We start from the raw sequence: 19,140 nt of genomic DNA, 5'->3' as shown, positions 1-19,140 counted from the left end.
TTTTAGGTAGGTTTAATGTTACAAAATTTAATCTAAGGTTTCAACTAACGTCTAGGGATTCAGATTCCACCTAAGATTTAAGATTTCGAGTTTTACTTGAGATTTTGATTTTAAGGTTTCAACCTTAGGGTTTTAATTTCAGGGTTTTGATTTTGAGTCTCAATTTTAGGGTTTTGATTTTAGGGTTTTGGTTTTAGGATTTTAATTTTAAGATTTCGATTTTAAGGTTTCATTTTTCAAATTTATGAGTTTCTCTAAAAATCTCAAACATTTAGGCAAACTTCTGGAACAAACTCAAATTTTGTTATTTTCCTAAAAATTAGATTTTTTATTATTTTTTATTTTTAAAATTATTATTATCATTTATTTGCCCTTATCTATTTTTTTTTTTAAATAGATTTTTATATTTTTATTTATTTTCCTTTTCATTATACATTTATCATTATTATTATTTATTAATATTTTATTATTTTTATTTTTTCTATTTAATAATTCTTCAACATTTAGACGAAATTATTATTACTTTTTGTTAAAAAACATAATGTTTTTATTCCTTCTAACATCTAGACAGGGATTTTAAATTTATTATTATTTTTATTGCTTTAAGAATATTTAATTATATTTGAACCTTCTATATTTTTGTTATTGTCTACATTATTACTATTATCATTATTTACTATCATCCCACATTATTCCATATATGTATTTTATTAATATTTTTAGTATTATTATTACTATTATTATTAGTATTTCATGAAGCTAAAGTGAATGAAAGATAAATTACATTACATGAAAATAAACTAAGGCATGAAAGCTTAAATTGCATAAAATCAAAATGCATGAAAGATAAGTTGCATTAAAATAAACTAAGGCTTGAAAGATTAGATTGCATAAAATCAAAGTAATCATAAAAACTCAAATCACAAAGAGATTAAAGTGCATGAAATTTAAACTTTCATTAAATTTAAAAAAAAAATTAAGGAAATGTGCATGGTCATGAATAGTATAAAGTACACATGAAAATGAACCTTAAAGAAAAAAAAAAGAACAAATTTTTAACTTCACATCTTGAGCCTTTATTTACAAGCATTCAAAAACTTGTTATTCATGGATGAAACCTAACCGCATCTTCACCCTAACAACTCTATTGCAGAAGTATGAAAATAGCAACCAAAGCTTTAAACTTCCACCTATGAACTATGCGCCGAAAGGATCCGTCAAGTGAGTAAAGTTTAAATGTTTTTGTAAACTAAATAGAAAAACAATGAAGCCTTATGCTTTTACTAATCAAACCAGAAACCATAAAGGGTAATGCACATGAGAAAGAAAATAGTATTCATGTGCATGAGAGCAACCTAGAAGAGAAACGAAGGAAATACCTTGGTCTGCAACTGCCCTTTTTCTGTTTTTTTCCTTTGCTTCTTTCGGTTCACACCTCCAGTTTTTTTTCTGCGTGCCCTTCCTTTTTCTTATTTCTGTTTTTCTGCTGCCTTTTCTGGCGTTTTTGTTTTCTTCTTTCTCCACGTTACTGCTCCAGTGTCTCTTCTTTTCTATTTTTCTGCTGCATACTTTTTGCTATTTTCCCCCCGGCTTTCTTTTTTTCCGGCGTCACTGGTTGCTTGCTTTTCTTCTGCTCTCTCTTTTTTTTTTTTGCTGCACCGTTTCTGTTCTTTTACTGCTCACTGTTTCTCTTCTTTTCTGCGATTTTCCTGCCAATTTTCTTCTTCTTTTTTTTTGTCCTTGCTTGCTACTGTCTTTTCCCCGTTTTCTGCCTTATTACCGTATGCCCAGCTTCTCCTCTTTTCTCCTGCTTTCTTTTTTTTCTGCTTCTGCTTGAATTCTGCTTGTTTTCTTTTCTGGTTTCCCTTTTTTTTTGCTCTTTTTTGGTTTTTGTTTTTTTTTGGTTTTACGGCCCTTACTGTTTCAGGTTCTTCTTTTTCTCCTCCTGTTCACGTTTTCCCTTGTTTCTTCCCAGCGCGCATCCTCTTTTTTGGTTAGTTTCTCCTTTTTCTTTTTTGGCTGCTGGACCTTCTCACTTGAAGCTGCTCTTCAATTCATAACAATTTTTTTTTTTTGTGCAGGTCCTACATACCTTCTCAATAGTTTTTGCACGTCCCCATGGCTCCTTATCAGTTGTTGCATGTCCTCCTTCAGCAGCAGATCATTTAACCTCTTTGCCGCCCCTCACCATTCAGTTTTTTTTGTTTTTAAAATCACATGTCGCCACCTATCGTCACGTTTAAGCTTGCATGTTGGCTTTTTGTTTTTTGCATGGTTATGCCTCCACATAAGGCCAAACAAATGGCCTATGTCTTGAGCTTTAAAATGATCATGGCCTTTGGCCAACTTCAATCTTTCCTCAATTCATTTTTCCTGGGCTTTTATTTATTTGGGCATGCTTTTTGTTATTTAGTGTTGCATTTATTTATTTATATTTTATTATTATTTTATATGTTTATATGTTTATATTTTATTTGTACATATATTTATATATATTTTATTTGTTTTTATATTTTTGTTCTTCGATTTGTAATTTTGATTTTTTAATTTATTTTTTTAATTTTATATATTTTTTAATTTTATACATTTTAATTTTATATGTTTATATATTTATTATGATTATTATTATGATTATTATGGTCATTAATGGGCATTTAATATTTGGCTTTTATCAGGCCATTTTTAACCTTACAGAGCATTTTAAAAGTAAACCGTGTATTAAGTTCAAAAAATGAAAATCGGACTCAATTGCTAGAACAAACCCGTATTATAAGGTAAAGTATCCCTGACACTATTAGGTGTCTATAGCTATTCCTCTTTATATATTTTTAAGGATCATGAATAATGCAAAGACATAAACAATAATGTTGTCCGAATGTTACTTCCCAAGGGGCATTTTTTTATTGTTTTCTTTTGGTTTTTTTTTTTTTTTTAATTTTGTTTTTAAAAGTTGAAAGTTCATAAATTGTGAAAAATGATTAGGATTGATACACAAGTTAGTGAACAAAAATGCTTGAGATTGGGCCTTAACCAAAAATAAAAAATGACTAAGATTAAACTACAAGTCGAGAAATAAAGATGATCGACAATAAGCCACAAGTTGAGAAACCACAATGATTGGAATTGAACCACAAGTTAAAAAACAATGGTTATTGGGACTGAGTCGCAAGTTGAGAAATACAAATGATCAGGATAAAATTACAAGTTAAAAAATAAAGATGACTAAGACTAAGCCTTAAGTTAGAAAATAAAGATGACTAGGATAAAATTGCTAGTAAATAAATCAAGATGATTATGATGAAATGGCAAGTTAAAAAATAAAGATGATCGAGACAAAATCGTAAGTCATAAAATATAAATAATTGAGATAAAATCACAAGTCAGAAAATAAAGATGACTAAGATTAAGCCACAAGTCAAAAAATAAAATTGACTGGGACGAAGTCACAAGTCAGAAAATAAAAAAAAACTGAGATGAAATCTTAAGTAAAAAAATAAAGATAAAATAAAAGATAACCAAGATTAAGCTGTAAGTCGAGGAATAAAGATGATCAAGATGAAATTGTAAATTAGAAAATAAAGATGATCATGACAAAATCGAAGACAAAATCATAAGTTAGAAAACAAAGATGATCGAGATGAAACTGCAAGTTAGAAAATAAAGATGACTAGGATGAAATTGTAAGTTAGAAAATAAAAATGACTAGACTAAGTCATAAGTTAGAAAATAAAGATGACCGGAATGAAACTACAAGTCAAAAAATAAACATGACCGGGACTAACTCGCAGGTTGAATAAAGTGACCGCTAATCTGGGTTTATGTGCTAGCTAACCCAAGGCTTATGTGCTAGCTAAATTAGACTTAAATTTTTATTAAGGCCAACTAAACTAAGCTTAAATTTTCATTGAGTATCAATTAAATTGGGCTTAAAACTTCATTGGGCACCAAATAAACTAAACTTAAATCTTTTCATGAGTTTCAACTAAATCGAACTTAAAATTTCATTAGGTGCTAGCTAGATTAGGTTTAAAATTTTCTTGGTGCCAAATAATTTGGGCTTAAATCTTTTCATGAGAATTGATGATCGCTATCAAAAATGAAAGTGGTGAAAATTTTCTTTCCAAATGGATTGAATGGTTTAGTATACGGAGGTTTCTTTTCATTTAAAATGGTTTCTCCACCTAAAAGAGATAAAATAGGCAAATACTTTTTTCATGCAGACTTATAGATGAAATATAAGTATTTCTAAAAGCATGAATTCCTTGAATGCCAAACCTATTCAACATTTTCTTTAGCCTTTAAATGTGACATTTTGATATATGTCAAGGTTAGTTGTAATGGTTTGAGATTTTGAAAAGTTATTTGAGAATAAAAAAAGGCTAAGAGTTTTTAAACTAATCCTTCCCAAATGTTTAGGACCTTGATATTTCAAATCTTTTAAAAACGTTTGGCTTATTTTTATTCAACACTTGCTATATTTAATATTAGGAGTGGCTTTCAAAGTTTGCTCTAGACTACATTTTTTAGGATTTTCACTTTAGAACCACATTCATTTTTCTATTTTTTTTATTTTTATTATTATTTTTTATTATCACACCATGCACTTAAAAATTCAAACCTAATAAAAAAGGGTTAATGGTCCAAATACAAAATTAAGTAATAAAGAGGGACCAAAATGTTTATAGGTTTCAAGGCCATTTTCCCAAGAGAACCTCTTCAATTTATGAACATCCATACTTGATCCAATATGAACTTTTCATAGGAATAACATAGACTAAGGTTTCACGTTATCAAAAGAAAAGGTAGAAAGGCTAAAAACAAGTGTTTTAAAGGTAATTAAAACCATGGATCATTCTTTCATTTGAAAGATTCACTTTGGGGTATATTCTTTTTTTATTTTCTTGTGCTTTTCACCTATTCTTTTTTTTTCTTTTTTCTTTTTTTTCCTTTTTTTCCTTCGTTCTTCTTCCTTTCTTTTTTTCTTTCTTTCATTTTTCATTTTTTTTTCTTTTACTTTTCGTTTTTCCTTTTTCTCTGAGTGGATTCAAAACTTTTGAAGCTTTTATATTGGGTCTTTGCCCCAACACACGGGATTTCATGTGGACATCACCATTTTTAACTCCTAAATGCATTTTTTTTTATCTTTTAGTGTGAAAAATGATCCTTAGTTAAAGTTTATTTCAAAAAAATTCTATCAGGCTCAATGGGGTGACAAAGAATAAATTTTTACATTCGTTAATTGATAATAAAAGATGATCATTTATCATTTCAAGTATGATCACTTATATTAAAGAGTAGTTCTCTTTGGGAAAATGAACATGAAAAAATATTTTTCATTTAAAAAATTCTCCTTTTTCTTTTTTCTTTCTTTTTGTTTTTTTGTCTCTTTTTTTTTTTTTGATTTTATCTTTCTTGACTTTTCATTCTGGCTTTTTCATTTTGGGCTTTTTTTTTCTTGTCTCTTTTTCAAAACTTTGAATTTATTAAGACTTTTTTTTGCTTTATTCAAACTTCTTAAGTGCATAGTATCATAATAATTTTTCTCCTATTTTTTTTTTATTTTTTTTACATGCCCGAATAACTCATACCTAAATTCATTTTGCTAGTAATGTGTTTCATGAAAGATGCCCTATTTTAGCAAACCATTTTTAATGAAAGTTATTACATGAAAATGGCTAATGGAATAAACAACAATTGATCATATGAAATGAACCCATTTAAGTTATCAAATGGTTTATGTCATTTTACCAAAGAAAGAATGAATGGGTTGATCATAGCTCAAATTGTCTTAAGGGCAATGAGATTTTTCTTTTCTGATTAACATATTCTCAAAACACTAGACCAGGCTAATTTTAGGGGAAAGAACTGTTAAGTTGGTAAGTTTGTAATCAATATGCCTCTGAGACATATGAGTCATGCTAGTTTTTAGGTAAAAAGCTAAAAGATTGGTAAATCTAGGGTCATTTTATAGGACTTGGTGTGGCTTTGATTTTAAAAAATTTTTAGAGCTACAACGTAATATTAGTACATCAAATTATCATATCTAAATTCTTAAAAAATGTCATATTTGCCTTATCTTCTAAGAATTAAATTTCTTTCTTCTTTTTTTAATTAAATGTTTGATTATTCATTACCTTGGAAAAGAATATCATCCTTTGATCAAATATTATCAAATGAAATAAAGGTTCACAAATTCAAATTCAAAGTTTTTGAAGGGTCATAGCAGATGGATGGAATCGATTCAATGATTTAAGAAATGATGTTTAGGTATTTGAAAATTTTCTAATAGTGATCGTCAATTTATTTAAGACTTAAAACTTTCTTTTTTTTTCATTTTTTTAAGGCATTTCTCTTTCTATAACCTTGGTACTTAACTATATGGGGCTAGTTATATGACGATAAGCTAGTATGTAATATTAACATATTATGAAGATATGTCAAAAGAGAGATCAACTAGAAAGAAAATGTCTAACAATTATATAGGGATTAAAGAGAATTAAACGGTAAACATTTGGAGGCCTGAATAGCATATAATCCCAGTTTTGCGTTGTAAACAAAATGCAGGGTGCAGAGGATGACAGAAAATTAGAGAGAAAGAGTCGCACTAACACCTATATGGTGATAATACTTGTAGCAACTAAACAATATACCAAGAATATGCTGCAAAAAGTCACATATTTCTTCACAGATAAGCTCCACAGTCCACCCAGAGTGACGTATTTATGATTTTTTTTTGGATATTTACTTACGATATATAAAAAATTATAAATGAATTTATATTGACAAATAAAAGTGTTCTAGAAAAATTTTCAGAGTGTTTATTAGTTTTGGGAACTGCTAGATAAAAATTTTAAAAATTTTAAAATAGAAAAAGTCACCATGAATCTTTTTTGACTAGGTGTGATTGGTCACTGATTAAAACTTATTTTTTTTAATAATATCTTAAAATTAATTAAAATTTGATAAAAAGATAATTTTTAGATTTGAAAAAATAGTTTGGGTTTAGGAATATGATTACATGTGAGAAAAAATTAGCACCTAACAATGCTTATTTTAAAAATAATATTAATTTATTATGTATTATCCTTTGATCTTGACAAAAAAAGTCTTAATTTTGATATTTAAAAATAATTTCCTTAAATCTTTTTTTACTATAAAAATTGTCTTTTATTTTAATTTTTAAAAAATTATTTCATTTTTTATTTGAAAAATAAATTGAAACTTTATTATTGAAAAATTCTCAAAACACTCCAGCATGTTAATAACACTGAGAGAAATTTTCTCATTTAAATATTTCTTAGAAATCACTATTGAAATTTCTTTAAAATTTCATTTTCGGAGATTCATATTTATTTTCAAAATCAATATTATAATGTAGCTTAATAAAACATGATACCCATAATTTAATTCAAATAATGCTTTATTAATTTTTTTTAATAAAAATTCATTTTTGATTCTATTATTAAATAAAAAGTAAATGAAAATTTTTATTAAAAATTATTCTAAAAGCCCCTATATTTTAATGGTATTTTAAAAAAATTTTCTCATTTAGAAATTTTTAAAAAATCATTACTCAGATTTCTTTAGAATTTTATCATCGAAAATTTGCATTTATTTTTCATGATTAAATGATGCACATAAGATGCGAGCAATAAAGCATAATATTCATGCATATGTATGCACACTATATTTGTGTATTTACATTTTATTTTATTTTATCTATTTATTTATTATTTTTTCCTTTTAAAACATTTATTTTTCTTAATTTTATTTTTTAAAGAAAATTTTAATTATTAATTATTTTTTTCCACATTTTTCTCATTTTTTGCTTCATGACCAAAAGAGAAAGGATTTTTTTCTTGTATTGAAAATTTTTTATAAACACTCAAATACGTTAATAGTATTTAAAATAAATTTTCATATAAAAATTTCATAAGAATCATTATGCAGATTTCTTTAAAATCCCATCATTGAAAAAATTTTTATTTTCTTCAAATATTTATAATAAAAATTCTCACAAAAATATATAATTAATTATAGCATTTATTTTTATAAATATTATTAATTATTTTACAGCATGCATATTTTATAAAAATATTATTGACATGGATAATGTAAAGCCATTTAAATGAGAAGTCTAAAAAGTGTATAAATCATACCCAACAAAGCTTTTATGTTGAAATTCAAAGTCTTGCCCCTACTAAGCCCAAGCACTTAAAGTACAGCTACCACCAAAAATATAAATAGGAAGATTGGGCTACTGAAGCAGGTCGTGGACTATGAGTTTGGGTCGGCTGGTCGGCTCAGTTTAACCTAAATAACCTTCATTTCTTTTTTTTCCCCAAACATACAAAACCTATTTTTTTTTTTTTTTAAAAAGCTCATTTCCATCCTCCTTTAAAAAATATTTTTTGAATGCCCTAACATTTTTTTTTATAGCTGCCCCTTTAACCTAATTTCTGATGGCTTTACGCCATCGTCGTTGTCGTACCTTGTTGCCAGCCGTCGTCGGTAGATGTCATAAATTTTCCCAAGAACTTGTCCCGACACCTTTTTTCGTCCTCTTTCCCTTTCCCAATTTAAAATTCTCAAAAACTTCCTAGATTATTGTAGATTTGAGCTACAAGTTGTGATTGTCAAGTTCCAAAAGGTTGGCTTTGCCACTTGCTTTGCCACTTCAAATAAGTTCTTCTCCATCTTTCAGGAACATCTCTCGACTCCTTTTTTTCGTTCTCTTTCCCTTTCCCAACTTAGATTTCTTAAAAACTTTCTAGATTTTTCTAAATTTGAATCGTAAGTTACAGTTGTCAACTTCCAAACGGTCAGTCGTCGCCATTCCAAATAGGTTCTTCTCTTATTATGTCCTTCTATTGCTCAATTCTTTCTTTCTCAACAAAAATGAGCCTTGAAGCTTCCTTAGAGCCACCAAATCGAAGCTCCATGGCCTTTCTCCCTCTGTCGTTTTCTTATTCCTTTTTTTGGTTCTTTTTTGGCTTTTTGGCATTGCTTTTCCCCTGCCAAGGGACGTGGTTTTTTTTATTTTTTTGTTTTTGGTTGTGACAGGTTTTGGGTGTGTATTGCTTTGGGCTTGCAAAATTTTTTTTGGGTTTTTGGTAGTTTCAGTGGTTATATCAGTGGGGTTATGGGTGGTGGGTAAATGGGGAATAGGAGAAGGGAGCTATTCTTGGTAAGGTAGATGGTGGCGGTAGGTGAGACAACGAATTGGGGGGAATTTTTTGTGTGGTTATGATTTAGGGATGGGATTTCAGTGGCGATAGAGCTATGGGTTGGTAGAAATTGGTATCTCTACGGTGTTGGTTGAGATTTGTCAAAATGGGGTGCTAGCTTACTGAAAAGCTGCAGGTCAGGGTCTCAAGATAGAGGTTTGGGAGTGCTTAGGTTTAGGTTTGCTGTTGCTTATGATGGTTGTGGGATGGAAGGGGGCTGTTGTTGTCGGTTATTTTGGTTTCTTGGGTTTGTAGGGGTAGTGGCCGAGCGTTGGGTGAAGGATTGTGATGGTGGGAATCATTTGGTTGATGGTGCTCAGGAAATGGGTTGGTTATGGGTTGGTTTTATTGGAGATTGTGGAGGTAAAATGATAGTGGTATAGTGGATTAATGGTGTTGGTAGTGGAGACTTTGGTAGTGATGAAGATGGCCCAAAGATGAACTGTGGTTGATGTGGCAGTAGTGATCTCAGTTAGGAATGGAAAAGTTTTACTCTCCATAATCCCTGTGTGAACTTTTCTCGTACATCTCCCCTCTATCGATCACCTTCCCTTATGTAGGATTCAAATTTTGGTATAAAGAGAAGCTGGGTACATGTCTTTTGAAAGGTTGCTGGCATTGGGCAAAGGAGCTTGCTACTCCTGGGCTGGTGGAGCTTGTTGGCTTTTGGGACAATGGGTCGTTTGATGATTTTGTGATGGGGTCAGAAGGTAAAGCACAAGGTGAAAACTAAAGAGCTGAAAATGGTGCAAGGGCTCAACCAGTCTAGAAGGCCAATGACTACTTAGCTTCAGTATTGCTTTTTTTGAAATTTTAAGACAGCATATTTTCAGTTAATCAATTTTAATAAGAATGACTTAGGCTTAAAATAATTGAATTTGAACATCTATTGTGCTTTGAAACCTCAAGCCCAAATCACTTAATTAATTCAAGATCGATTTCAAGCTCATGGAAAATAAATCCCCAAAGAAAATTAATGTTAAGACGAAGCCCATCAAAGCCTAATTTGATATAGGTTTAACTAAATTGTCAAAATGGGCTCAAATTAAGATGTGTAATAAAACTAAAAAATAAATGAAAATTTATTTTTTTTTGAATAAAATTAGATGTTTACAATTAACTCTATTTGCACATTACTAAGAATTAAGAATACGACAAAGATATAAACAATAATTTTGTTAGGAGTGAGTGACTTGATGACTTTTCAAAACATTTTTTTTTTATTTTTTGGATTGTTTTGAACTTTTTGATTTTTTTGGAAAACTTTATACTTTGATTTTTTTTTGAATTTATTTGAATTTTCCTGATTTTTGATTTTATTTTTAGACTTATTTTGAATTCTTGAAAAATTTCTCTCATTAGAGACTTCACAATTTTTGAAAATAAAGCTAAAAACTATGTTCATTAGAGACTCCATAACTTTAAAAATTTAAAATATTTGGCTTGAAGGACTTACGAATCTTGTTTGGAAGATTTAAAGATTATGTCTAAAGCTCTTATAAATCTCGAAACTAAAATAGATTTAGCTTGAAAGACTTATAAGGACTAAAAAATAACATTTGAAGGTCTTACAAATCTCAACATATACAAATGCTCATCTCAAAAAAGCTTTGAAACTTTACAAATTTAAGACATTTTGCATGGAGGACTTGAGATTATATCTAGAGGTTTTACAAGTCTCGACACTAAAAATAGATTCAACTTGGAGGATTTAAAAATCTTGCTCAGAAGACTTAGAGATTATGCTTAGAAGTCTTATAAATCTTGACATCTATGAATGCTTATTTAAACAGAGACCTTGAAACTTTTAAAATATAGTTAAAAAATGGCTCTTAATAAGCAGAGGCGTTGAAACTTTAAAAATTTAAAATATTATGCTTGGAGAACTTATGACTTTTGCCCTGAGGACTTAGAAATTAAGCTCGAAAGTGTTACAAATCTCAACATCTATAAATATTTGTTTAAATAGAGGCTTTGAAAGTTTAGGAATTTAAAATATTTTGCCTAGAAGACTTACAAATCTTACTTAAAGGTCTTGGGGTTTATGCTTGGAGGACTTATAAATTATTTTTTTACATTTTTTTGAAAATTTGCATTTAAAAAAATGATTTCTTTAAACTTCGATATCACCACTGAAAATGAGATGTCTTTGGATATCGCCACAAAATAGATCTCGGATATCACCACGAAAGAAAAGATGCAAATGTCTTATGATATCGCCACAAAAAAAAATTCGGATATCATCACCGAGTAATTTGAAGAAAACTCATCACAATATTTTATTTAACTGGTGCCAATTTTATTAGGCTTAAAATCTGGGTGCCATCTAAACTGGGATTAAATCTTATTGGTGCCAATTAATTTAGGCTTAGAGTGCTAGATAAACTAGATTTAAAATTTGGGTGTCAGTTAATTTGAGCTTAAAATGCCAACTAAACTGGGCTTAAAATTTGGGTGCCAACTAATCGAGACTTAGGTGCTAGCTAATCTAGGTTTAAAGTGTCAACTAATTTGGGTTTAAAATTTGAGTGCCAGCTAATCAGGGCTTCGGTGCCAGCTAATATAGGTTTAAAGTGCCAGCTAATATAGGTTTAAAGTGCCAGCTAATCTGAGGTTAAAGTGCCAACTAAATTGGGTTTAAAATTTGGGTGCCAGCTAATCGAGGCTTAGGTGCTAACTAATCGAGGCTTAGGTGTTAGCTAATCTTGGCTTAAAATTTGGGTGCCAACTAATTTGGGCTTAGTTGCTTGCTAGACCTGGTAATTTCAAACATGATAGCACCTAGTTATATAGTATTTTTACATGCTAAAAATGGTGCTAAATTTAAAAATTTGGATGGTTTTTGGTACTTTTCATGTTGTTTTCATGATTTTAGGGTTTCAAGCTCATGTACATCATTTTCATGCAATCCATGCAAACAAGCATGTAAGAAGTAGTTTTGGACTTATGTTAGAAGCCCATAGTCAAACCACATTGATCTGTCCATGTGGTAAGATAAAGTTTCACTTGTACAAAGACTCTCCCATAATGCATTGCATTCGGCTACCACTATTCCAAAAAGGATTGCAACAAGTTCAAGCTCACTTGGACTCCATTATGTTCAGCCAAAGAAAAGTTTAACCTACAAATGACTCCTTTGCTTAGCCTTTAAGAAATTGTGTTTGCATAAGAACTCTATCCATTTTGCCATGCAAAGGGGAAGCTTAATTTGCAAGAACATGGATTCTCTAATCATTATCTTATTCGCCCAATACCCTATTCAAGAAGGACATCATGCAATTTTCACCAAAATGGAGACTAAATACATTCAGCCAATAGCGTTTATGCTCATAAAGGACTCTTTGGCTCATCTAATGAAGAGTTTTGATAAAGGAAGGAATTAGCAAGATAATTATCAAGATAATTAAAGACAAATCAAATTATTTTTGAAATATCAAGCCTTAGCCGTATCTAAGATAGGGGATTTGATCAAGTTTGCTTTAAGACATGATGAAGGGCTAACATCACTCTTTTAAGACCTTATTCGGCCAAGCATTTCAAAGAAAAGAAGTCCTACTGGGTTATGCCTTTTTAGAAGATCAAGATTAAGCTTATTATAAAGTATTTGAATTTAAATCAAAGTCTTGTAATCCTTACCTCTTTGGTTGAACTCCTCACTATAAATAAGGAGGCCATTCACCCCATTCCATCATCCCATTCGTCACTTCTCTTCTCTCTTTTAGTTTTTAGTTTTAGCTATTTTATCTCTTTAGTTGAGTTATTGGCTTAGTTTATAGATTTGCCAATAACAAAGATTTTGTTTCTTTAAATTCTTTTAGTTCAATTCAAGAAGTATTTTTTCAAAAATTTTTCTTTTATTGCTTTAACTTTTCAATCTTGTTTTTTACTTTCTTAATTTCAACAAGCATACTCTTTTCTTTAAAAATTAATCCAACCATTCTTTTACTTTTTGCAAGATTCAATTACCACTCTTTTTTATGTTTTACAAGTTCTTTTTATGCAATCTTTTCTTTACAAGCAATTTGGTAATCAGTCTCTTTTGTTTTCAAGATTTCAATTCTTATTTCTTTAAATATCTTGTTTTGGCACTTGTCTCTAGCTTACAAAGTGATAGTTGGTTAAGTGAGATCTAAGGCTCACATTGCTTTTAATCTTTACCCTTTTTTTTTTTTTTTTTGCAACCAAACCCTAAATTCCATTTGTTTAGATATAGGGTTTTAAGATCTCTCCATTGGTACTTGAAGAGTAACCTAACAATACAATTTATAATCCATTGGGAGATGATACAGGAATACTTTCATTTTATTAATTAATTTGTGCACTTGCAGACTATATGAAAAGTAGTAATCAAGTTTTTGGTGCTGTTATAGGGGATTATAGCGATGTTCTCAATATCAATTAGGATTTCTCAAACTCTTATAATCTAAACTTTTTATTTTATTTGCTTGTACTTTTCTTTGATATTTTCTTGTTTGCATGCATAGATCCAAAAATATTGACTTAGCTCCCGTTGATCAGAAAATTGAAAGAACATTCAAAGGAAGAAGAAAAGAGCTATCAACACTACCTGCACCAACACCCATGGTTAATGCAAACAATTAAGGGCAAAGAATCATAAGGGACTATGTAGTTCCTAATGCAGATGGTTTTCAACCATCCATAAAAAAGCTAACTAGCCAACAAGTTTGAGATAAGCTTTCAATTATACAAATGGTCTAAACTTTTATGCAGTTTGAAGGAATACCAAGTGATGATCCTAACCTTCATTTTTTCAATTTGCTTGAATTATGATACTTTTCACTATAATGGTGTTTCTAATTAAGCGATTAGACTAAGACTATTTCTTTTTTCTCTCAAGGACAAGGCAAAAAGTTGGTTGTCATTACTACCATCTAGTTCAATCATAACATGAGATTATTTAGTTTAAAAGTTTCTAGCAAAGTTTTTCCCACCAGCTAAGACGACCAAACTAAGGAATGAAATGTTGTATTTTTGCTAGTAGATGGTGAAACACTATATGATGGATGGGAATGATTCAAAGAGTTGTTAAGGAAGTGTCCATATCATGGATTATCTTAGTGGCTCTAAAAATAGATTTTCGACAATGGTCTCACAGCACCCATGAACACCACCTTAGACTTAGCTGCTGGAAGGGCAATTATGAGTAAGACTCTTGAAGAAGCAACTTATTAAATAGATGGCTGCTAATAACAACTAGTGAGGCATGAAGAAGAATGTAAGTAAAAAGTTTGCTAGTTTATTTGAGATTGATGCTATTACTTCCATCAATTCCTAACTAATTGCCCTTACTAAAAAGATTGAGTCCTTAAGAACCCAAGCCAATCGTGTGAATGCTATCCAAAACCTTTTTGTCTTTTGTGATATATGTGAAGGACCCCATTCCATTGGAAGATGCCAATTTAAGATAGAACCAATCTAATACATCTAATAAGCCAAGCCAATCAACAATCCCTATAGCAATACCTATAACCTTGGATGGTGAAATCATCCAAATTTTTCTTGGAACCAATCAAACCACTAACCCACCAACCCACCAACAATTAAAACAACAACTATCGCTCAAATCCACCAACTTTTAACCCACCTTAAGAAAAAAAAACCCAATTTTATGGATATGTTGACCCAATTGATTTAAGCCAACAACACTAACATCCAAAGTCAAGCTACAACAATCAAGAATTTAAAAAGCCCAAGAGGTCAACTCATAAAAAACTTCAGATCATGATTGAGTACTATTTAAAGATTTTTAGAAAATTTAAAACCTTGATCGCACCTCGAAAGTTATAAAATTATCAAAATATCCCTTAGGGGTAATTTTTTAATTTTACCTTCTCAATGTCAATTTTTTGTGAAACTTTTTAGATCATGTTTTTATAATGTTTGATGATTTTTGGTGCATTCAAAACTGCAGTTGTGCCTCGAGAAGTGTAAAATTACTAAAATATCTTTGGGGGATAATTTCGTAATTTGACCTTCTTGAGGTCAAATTTTCACAAAAATTTTTAGATCTTAATCTTATATTATTTCATGATTTTTGGTGCCTTAAAATCTAAAAAATGAACAAAGGAATATTGATTTCCAAAGAAATGGCATAGAAGCCAAAAACTTTGTAATAAGGGGCAATTTGGTCTTTTCACTTGGACCCAATAGCTTTAAAGATCCCATTTTTGGTAGTGTGCATTTTGGACTATTTGATCATCATGGGAATGTGAAACCAATGGTGAAAGCTCACACCTTGCAACTAAAAATAAAGATGGAATATGGACCTTAGATAAGCTTTTAATCTAAGGGTTAGCATTCAACCTTGGGAATTTTTTTCATTTTCTTTATGAGGGGCTTATTCACATTTTGCAGAAGAAAAAGAGGAGAAGGCTAGACAATAATGTGAAATAAAGGAGAGAAAACAAAAAAAATAAGGAAAAAAAATAAAAGAGAAAAAATCTTTACTAGTTTGAAGGTATAATTCCTTTACTTGTTATCTTGCATTTTTTGCATTCTCATTACATTTTCCATAACATTTTCATATTGTTTTTTTTTTTTTCGTTTTCTTTGTTTTTTTGAAAATTAATAGTTCATATTTTATTTTTTTTAAGCTTGAATCAAACTTTATTCAACTAGTTCATAGTTTGGATTGAAGTTAAAAAATCAAGCAACAAAAACTCAAGCCATTTAGAGGTTCAACCAACCTCTACTTCACCATGGCCAAGCTTCCTTTTGGTTTCTTTTATTCTTTTCTTGCTTCCAAAAGTTTCCTATGATGATTAAATATGAGTTTATTTATGTTTTGCGTGAATTTTGGGTTAGTTAGTGATATACGTTGTTGTTTGGTTGGTGTTCTTATTTACATGGTTTTCTTGCTATTTTGGTTCATTATATGTTTGATGAAATTGTTCTAATGTTGTAAATACCCTTATGTGATGATTTGGAAAGTAATTGGTACATATTTGAGTCAAATGAAATGATGATTTTTTATGGGAGATGCCATGAGACATTCGACCAAGATGATCCCAAGCTTCGCTGAAACTTGTCCATCATTGGATGGCCAAATGTTGCTTTAATTCATGTGTTGGATTATGTTTTTGTTATGATTTTAAGTTTTAAGGTGTTGAATCAAATTTCTAATGAAAAAAATGTTGTTTTAATGGTTGGTTTTAGTGATTTTTTTTTGTTTTGTTTGGTTGAACTTTAATGAAGAATAATGGTGGGACATGTTTTGAAATTTAAAAATTTGAGTGTTTGATCCATTTTTCTCATGTTTAATCATCCATACCTGGTTTATAATTTAGTTTTGAAAAATACTTAGGTTTGTAAGTAGTTTGTTCTCATGTCATGCATTTGTCACACACATCTTTTTTTAAAGGCATTTTTGTAATTTGTTATTGTCACATGCATTTCTCAATAAAACCCCAAACTTGAAACCTCAAATTCCATGAAACCCCAAACTTAAAACCCTAAACCTTAAATTCTGAAACCTTAAGCCATAACCACTAAAGTGCTAAAACCTAAACCCTAAACCCATTCATGCATTCACATCACATTTTACTTTGTTACATGCATTTTTAAATTGGCATGCATTCATATTATGTCATTCATGCATTCATTTTATTATGATAATGCATATCATGCATCTATTTTCAAAATGAGTTTTCAAAGTAAAAATGATTTTAAATAAGATAACATCTCAAGTGGATATAGTCATCGAGATTTGGCTTAACTGTAGGGGACTTTTGATGATTATTATTTATGTGAGGTGTTATCTCAGTTTTATGGGGCAAGTTGAAAACCTTTTAATTAGATATATTTTCGAAGCTCTACCTAAATATAAGATAGTAAAAAAAATGTCTTGATATTTAAAGTGTTTCACTTTGATCCAAAAATAAAATATTTTGTTTTTAAAAAATTGATTTGTTTTAAAAAAGAAAGAAAATTTAAGTTTTTGGATTGAAAAGTGAACTAATTTCTAAACACTATAGGACCATTTGTATCAAAATTGAAGGATAGCATGCAATTAGTTGGTACTATCTTCAATAGGCGTTATGAGACTACTAATCTTTCCCCATAAGTAATCAACTCCTAAACCCTATATTTGATTTTGCATATTGCAAATTTGTTATTTTTATAAAACTTTTAAAACTTTTAAATATTTTATTAGAAGGACAAAACTTTTGGGTGGTCAGTCACACCTTAAAAAAGATTGGTGGTGACTCTTTATTTTGATTTTTATTGAAAATTCTTTTTAACCCCTTGTTTTTCTCATTCCCCATTCGTTCGATGGACGGGCACTTTCTTGTTCCTAAAATTTTACAATAGCTTGGCAACTCCATTGGGGACACATTTTTAAAGAGTCATACCAAATGTTGATTGCATGTTATCCTTAATTTTGGTTTAATAGTCTTAATTAGTGTTTAATCTTTATTCCTTGATTTTAATTTTTCTTTTTTTTTTTAAAGTGAAAATTTGAAAAAAAATGAAAAAATGTTTTGATTTTAATTTCTTTGTTTTCAAAAAAAAAATTTCAAAAATTCAAAAAAAAGTGTGTGTTTTGCATTTCATTTGTTATTTTAATTATGTCATTTATTTTAAATTATTATTATTTATCCTGTTTTTAATAATTGTAAGGCATTTAGGATAGGGGTATTTTAGGAAAATGTGAAAGGTTTGTTTTTTCCTTCACACACACCTTACATCTTCATTACATGCATAAGCTTTATACTCGGGCTCTAACCCTATTTAGTAGGAAGTAAAGTACCTACGCTCTCATGAAGTGTAAACCTTCGCAAAGGGTAGTGAAACACTCTAACTCAGATTAAACCATTTTTGTTTATAACCTATAATGGATGAGGATTGGGGTGCACATTGGTTTGTGATGGATGATGATGTGAGAAACAATTTGAGAACCTTTAGATGCATCAATCTGTAGCCCAACATATAGTGAACTTTAAAGAGGCAACCCTAGGTAGAGATATGCTGCACTCTTTCTATAGAAATTACCCTGGTTAAGTCACATGAAGGAACACATCTTACCTTTCTCAATTTTGGTTTTCTATTAAGCTGATAACTTGTATTTGTTTCTCGTAATAAAAAAAAAAATCATTAAGAATAAAAAAAAATCAAAATCACTAAAATGGAATAAAGAAATTACTTGTTAATTTATCTTCTTACATTGCATTTTTTAGGTTTCTCTGTAGTTATTTTCTTATGTTTTCCATGTTTTCTTTCTTTGTTTGTCTACTTTATGCATCATTGTTAAACATAATAAAGCACCAAGGATTTACATTTTAGGTAATTTGTTGATAGAGCATCTTATGGCATCTCAAGAATCTCAAGTAGAGTTTTTGGCAAGTAGGTCATTCTGGGAAGTTAGAGATCAGTTAGAGAATAGGCAACAGGTAAAAAAATACTGTCTAATGGATAGGTATGTCTCGAGCTTTCTAAAGTTGGTATATTTGGATATAAGGAGGAATGACATGTTGAATTTAGAGGGTATTTGGAGTTCGTAAAGCCAGAAAAGGAAGGCGATTTTCACAACAAAGTATGGAGATATTACTTATTTAGTATTGGTAAAACCTAATGATCAAATGTTGAAAGCCACAATAAAGTTCTGGAATCCGGCATACCGATACTTCACATTCAACAAGGAGGACTTGATGCCTACCATGGAAGAATACTCTATTTTATTACGTTTAAAGCTCATTAAGCTTGATAGAGTATATTGGAAAGTACAAAAGTTAACCAGGTATAAGTTTAGGCGATCACAAAGAAGAAAGGGACTAGTGAAAAAGTACCATGGACTTTTTTACGAGATATTATGCTTCAAAGTTTCGATAAGGATAGAGTTAAGGATATGTTTACCTTGGCTATATATGGTTTGATGATCTTCCTGAGAGTTTTA

The 19,140-nt window shown here is 29.9% G+C and overlaps 1 non-coding gene across 1 annotated transcript; it reads right to left on the bottom strand.

Annotated features, from left to right (window-relative positions):
• Positions 1–14,193: 14,193 nt before the first annotated feature.
• Positions 14,194–14,299, bottom strand: LOC149514268 (small nucleolar RNA R71). The gene has a single exon (XR_016328906.1). It is a non-coding gene; the product is annotated as a small nucleolar RNA R71 (small nucleolar RNA).
• Positions 14,300–19,140: the final 4,841 nt, after the last annotated feature.

Source organism: Durio zibethinus, chromosome 16 (genome assembly GCF_047325235.1).
Source record: "Durio zibethinus cultivar Kanyao isolate XHJ-2024 chromosome 16, ASM4732523v1, whole genome shotgun sequence".
Classification (NCBI taxonomy): Eukaryota; Viridiplantae; Streptophyta; class Magnoliopsida; order Malvales; family Malvaceae; genus Durio; species Durio zibethinus.
The sequence above is the reverse complement of the archived record's forward strand: the minus strand, read 5'-3'. Positions and strand labels throughout refer to the sequence as shown.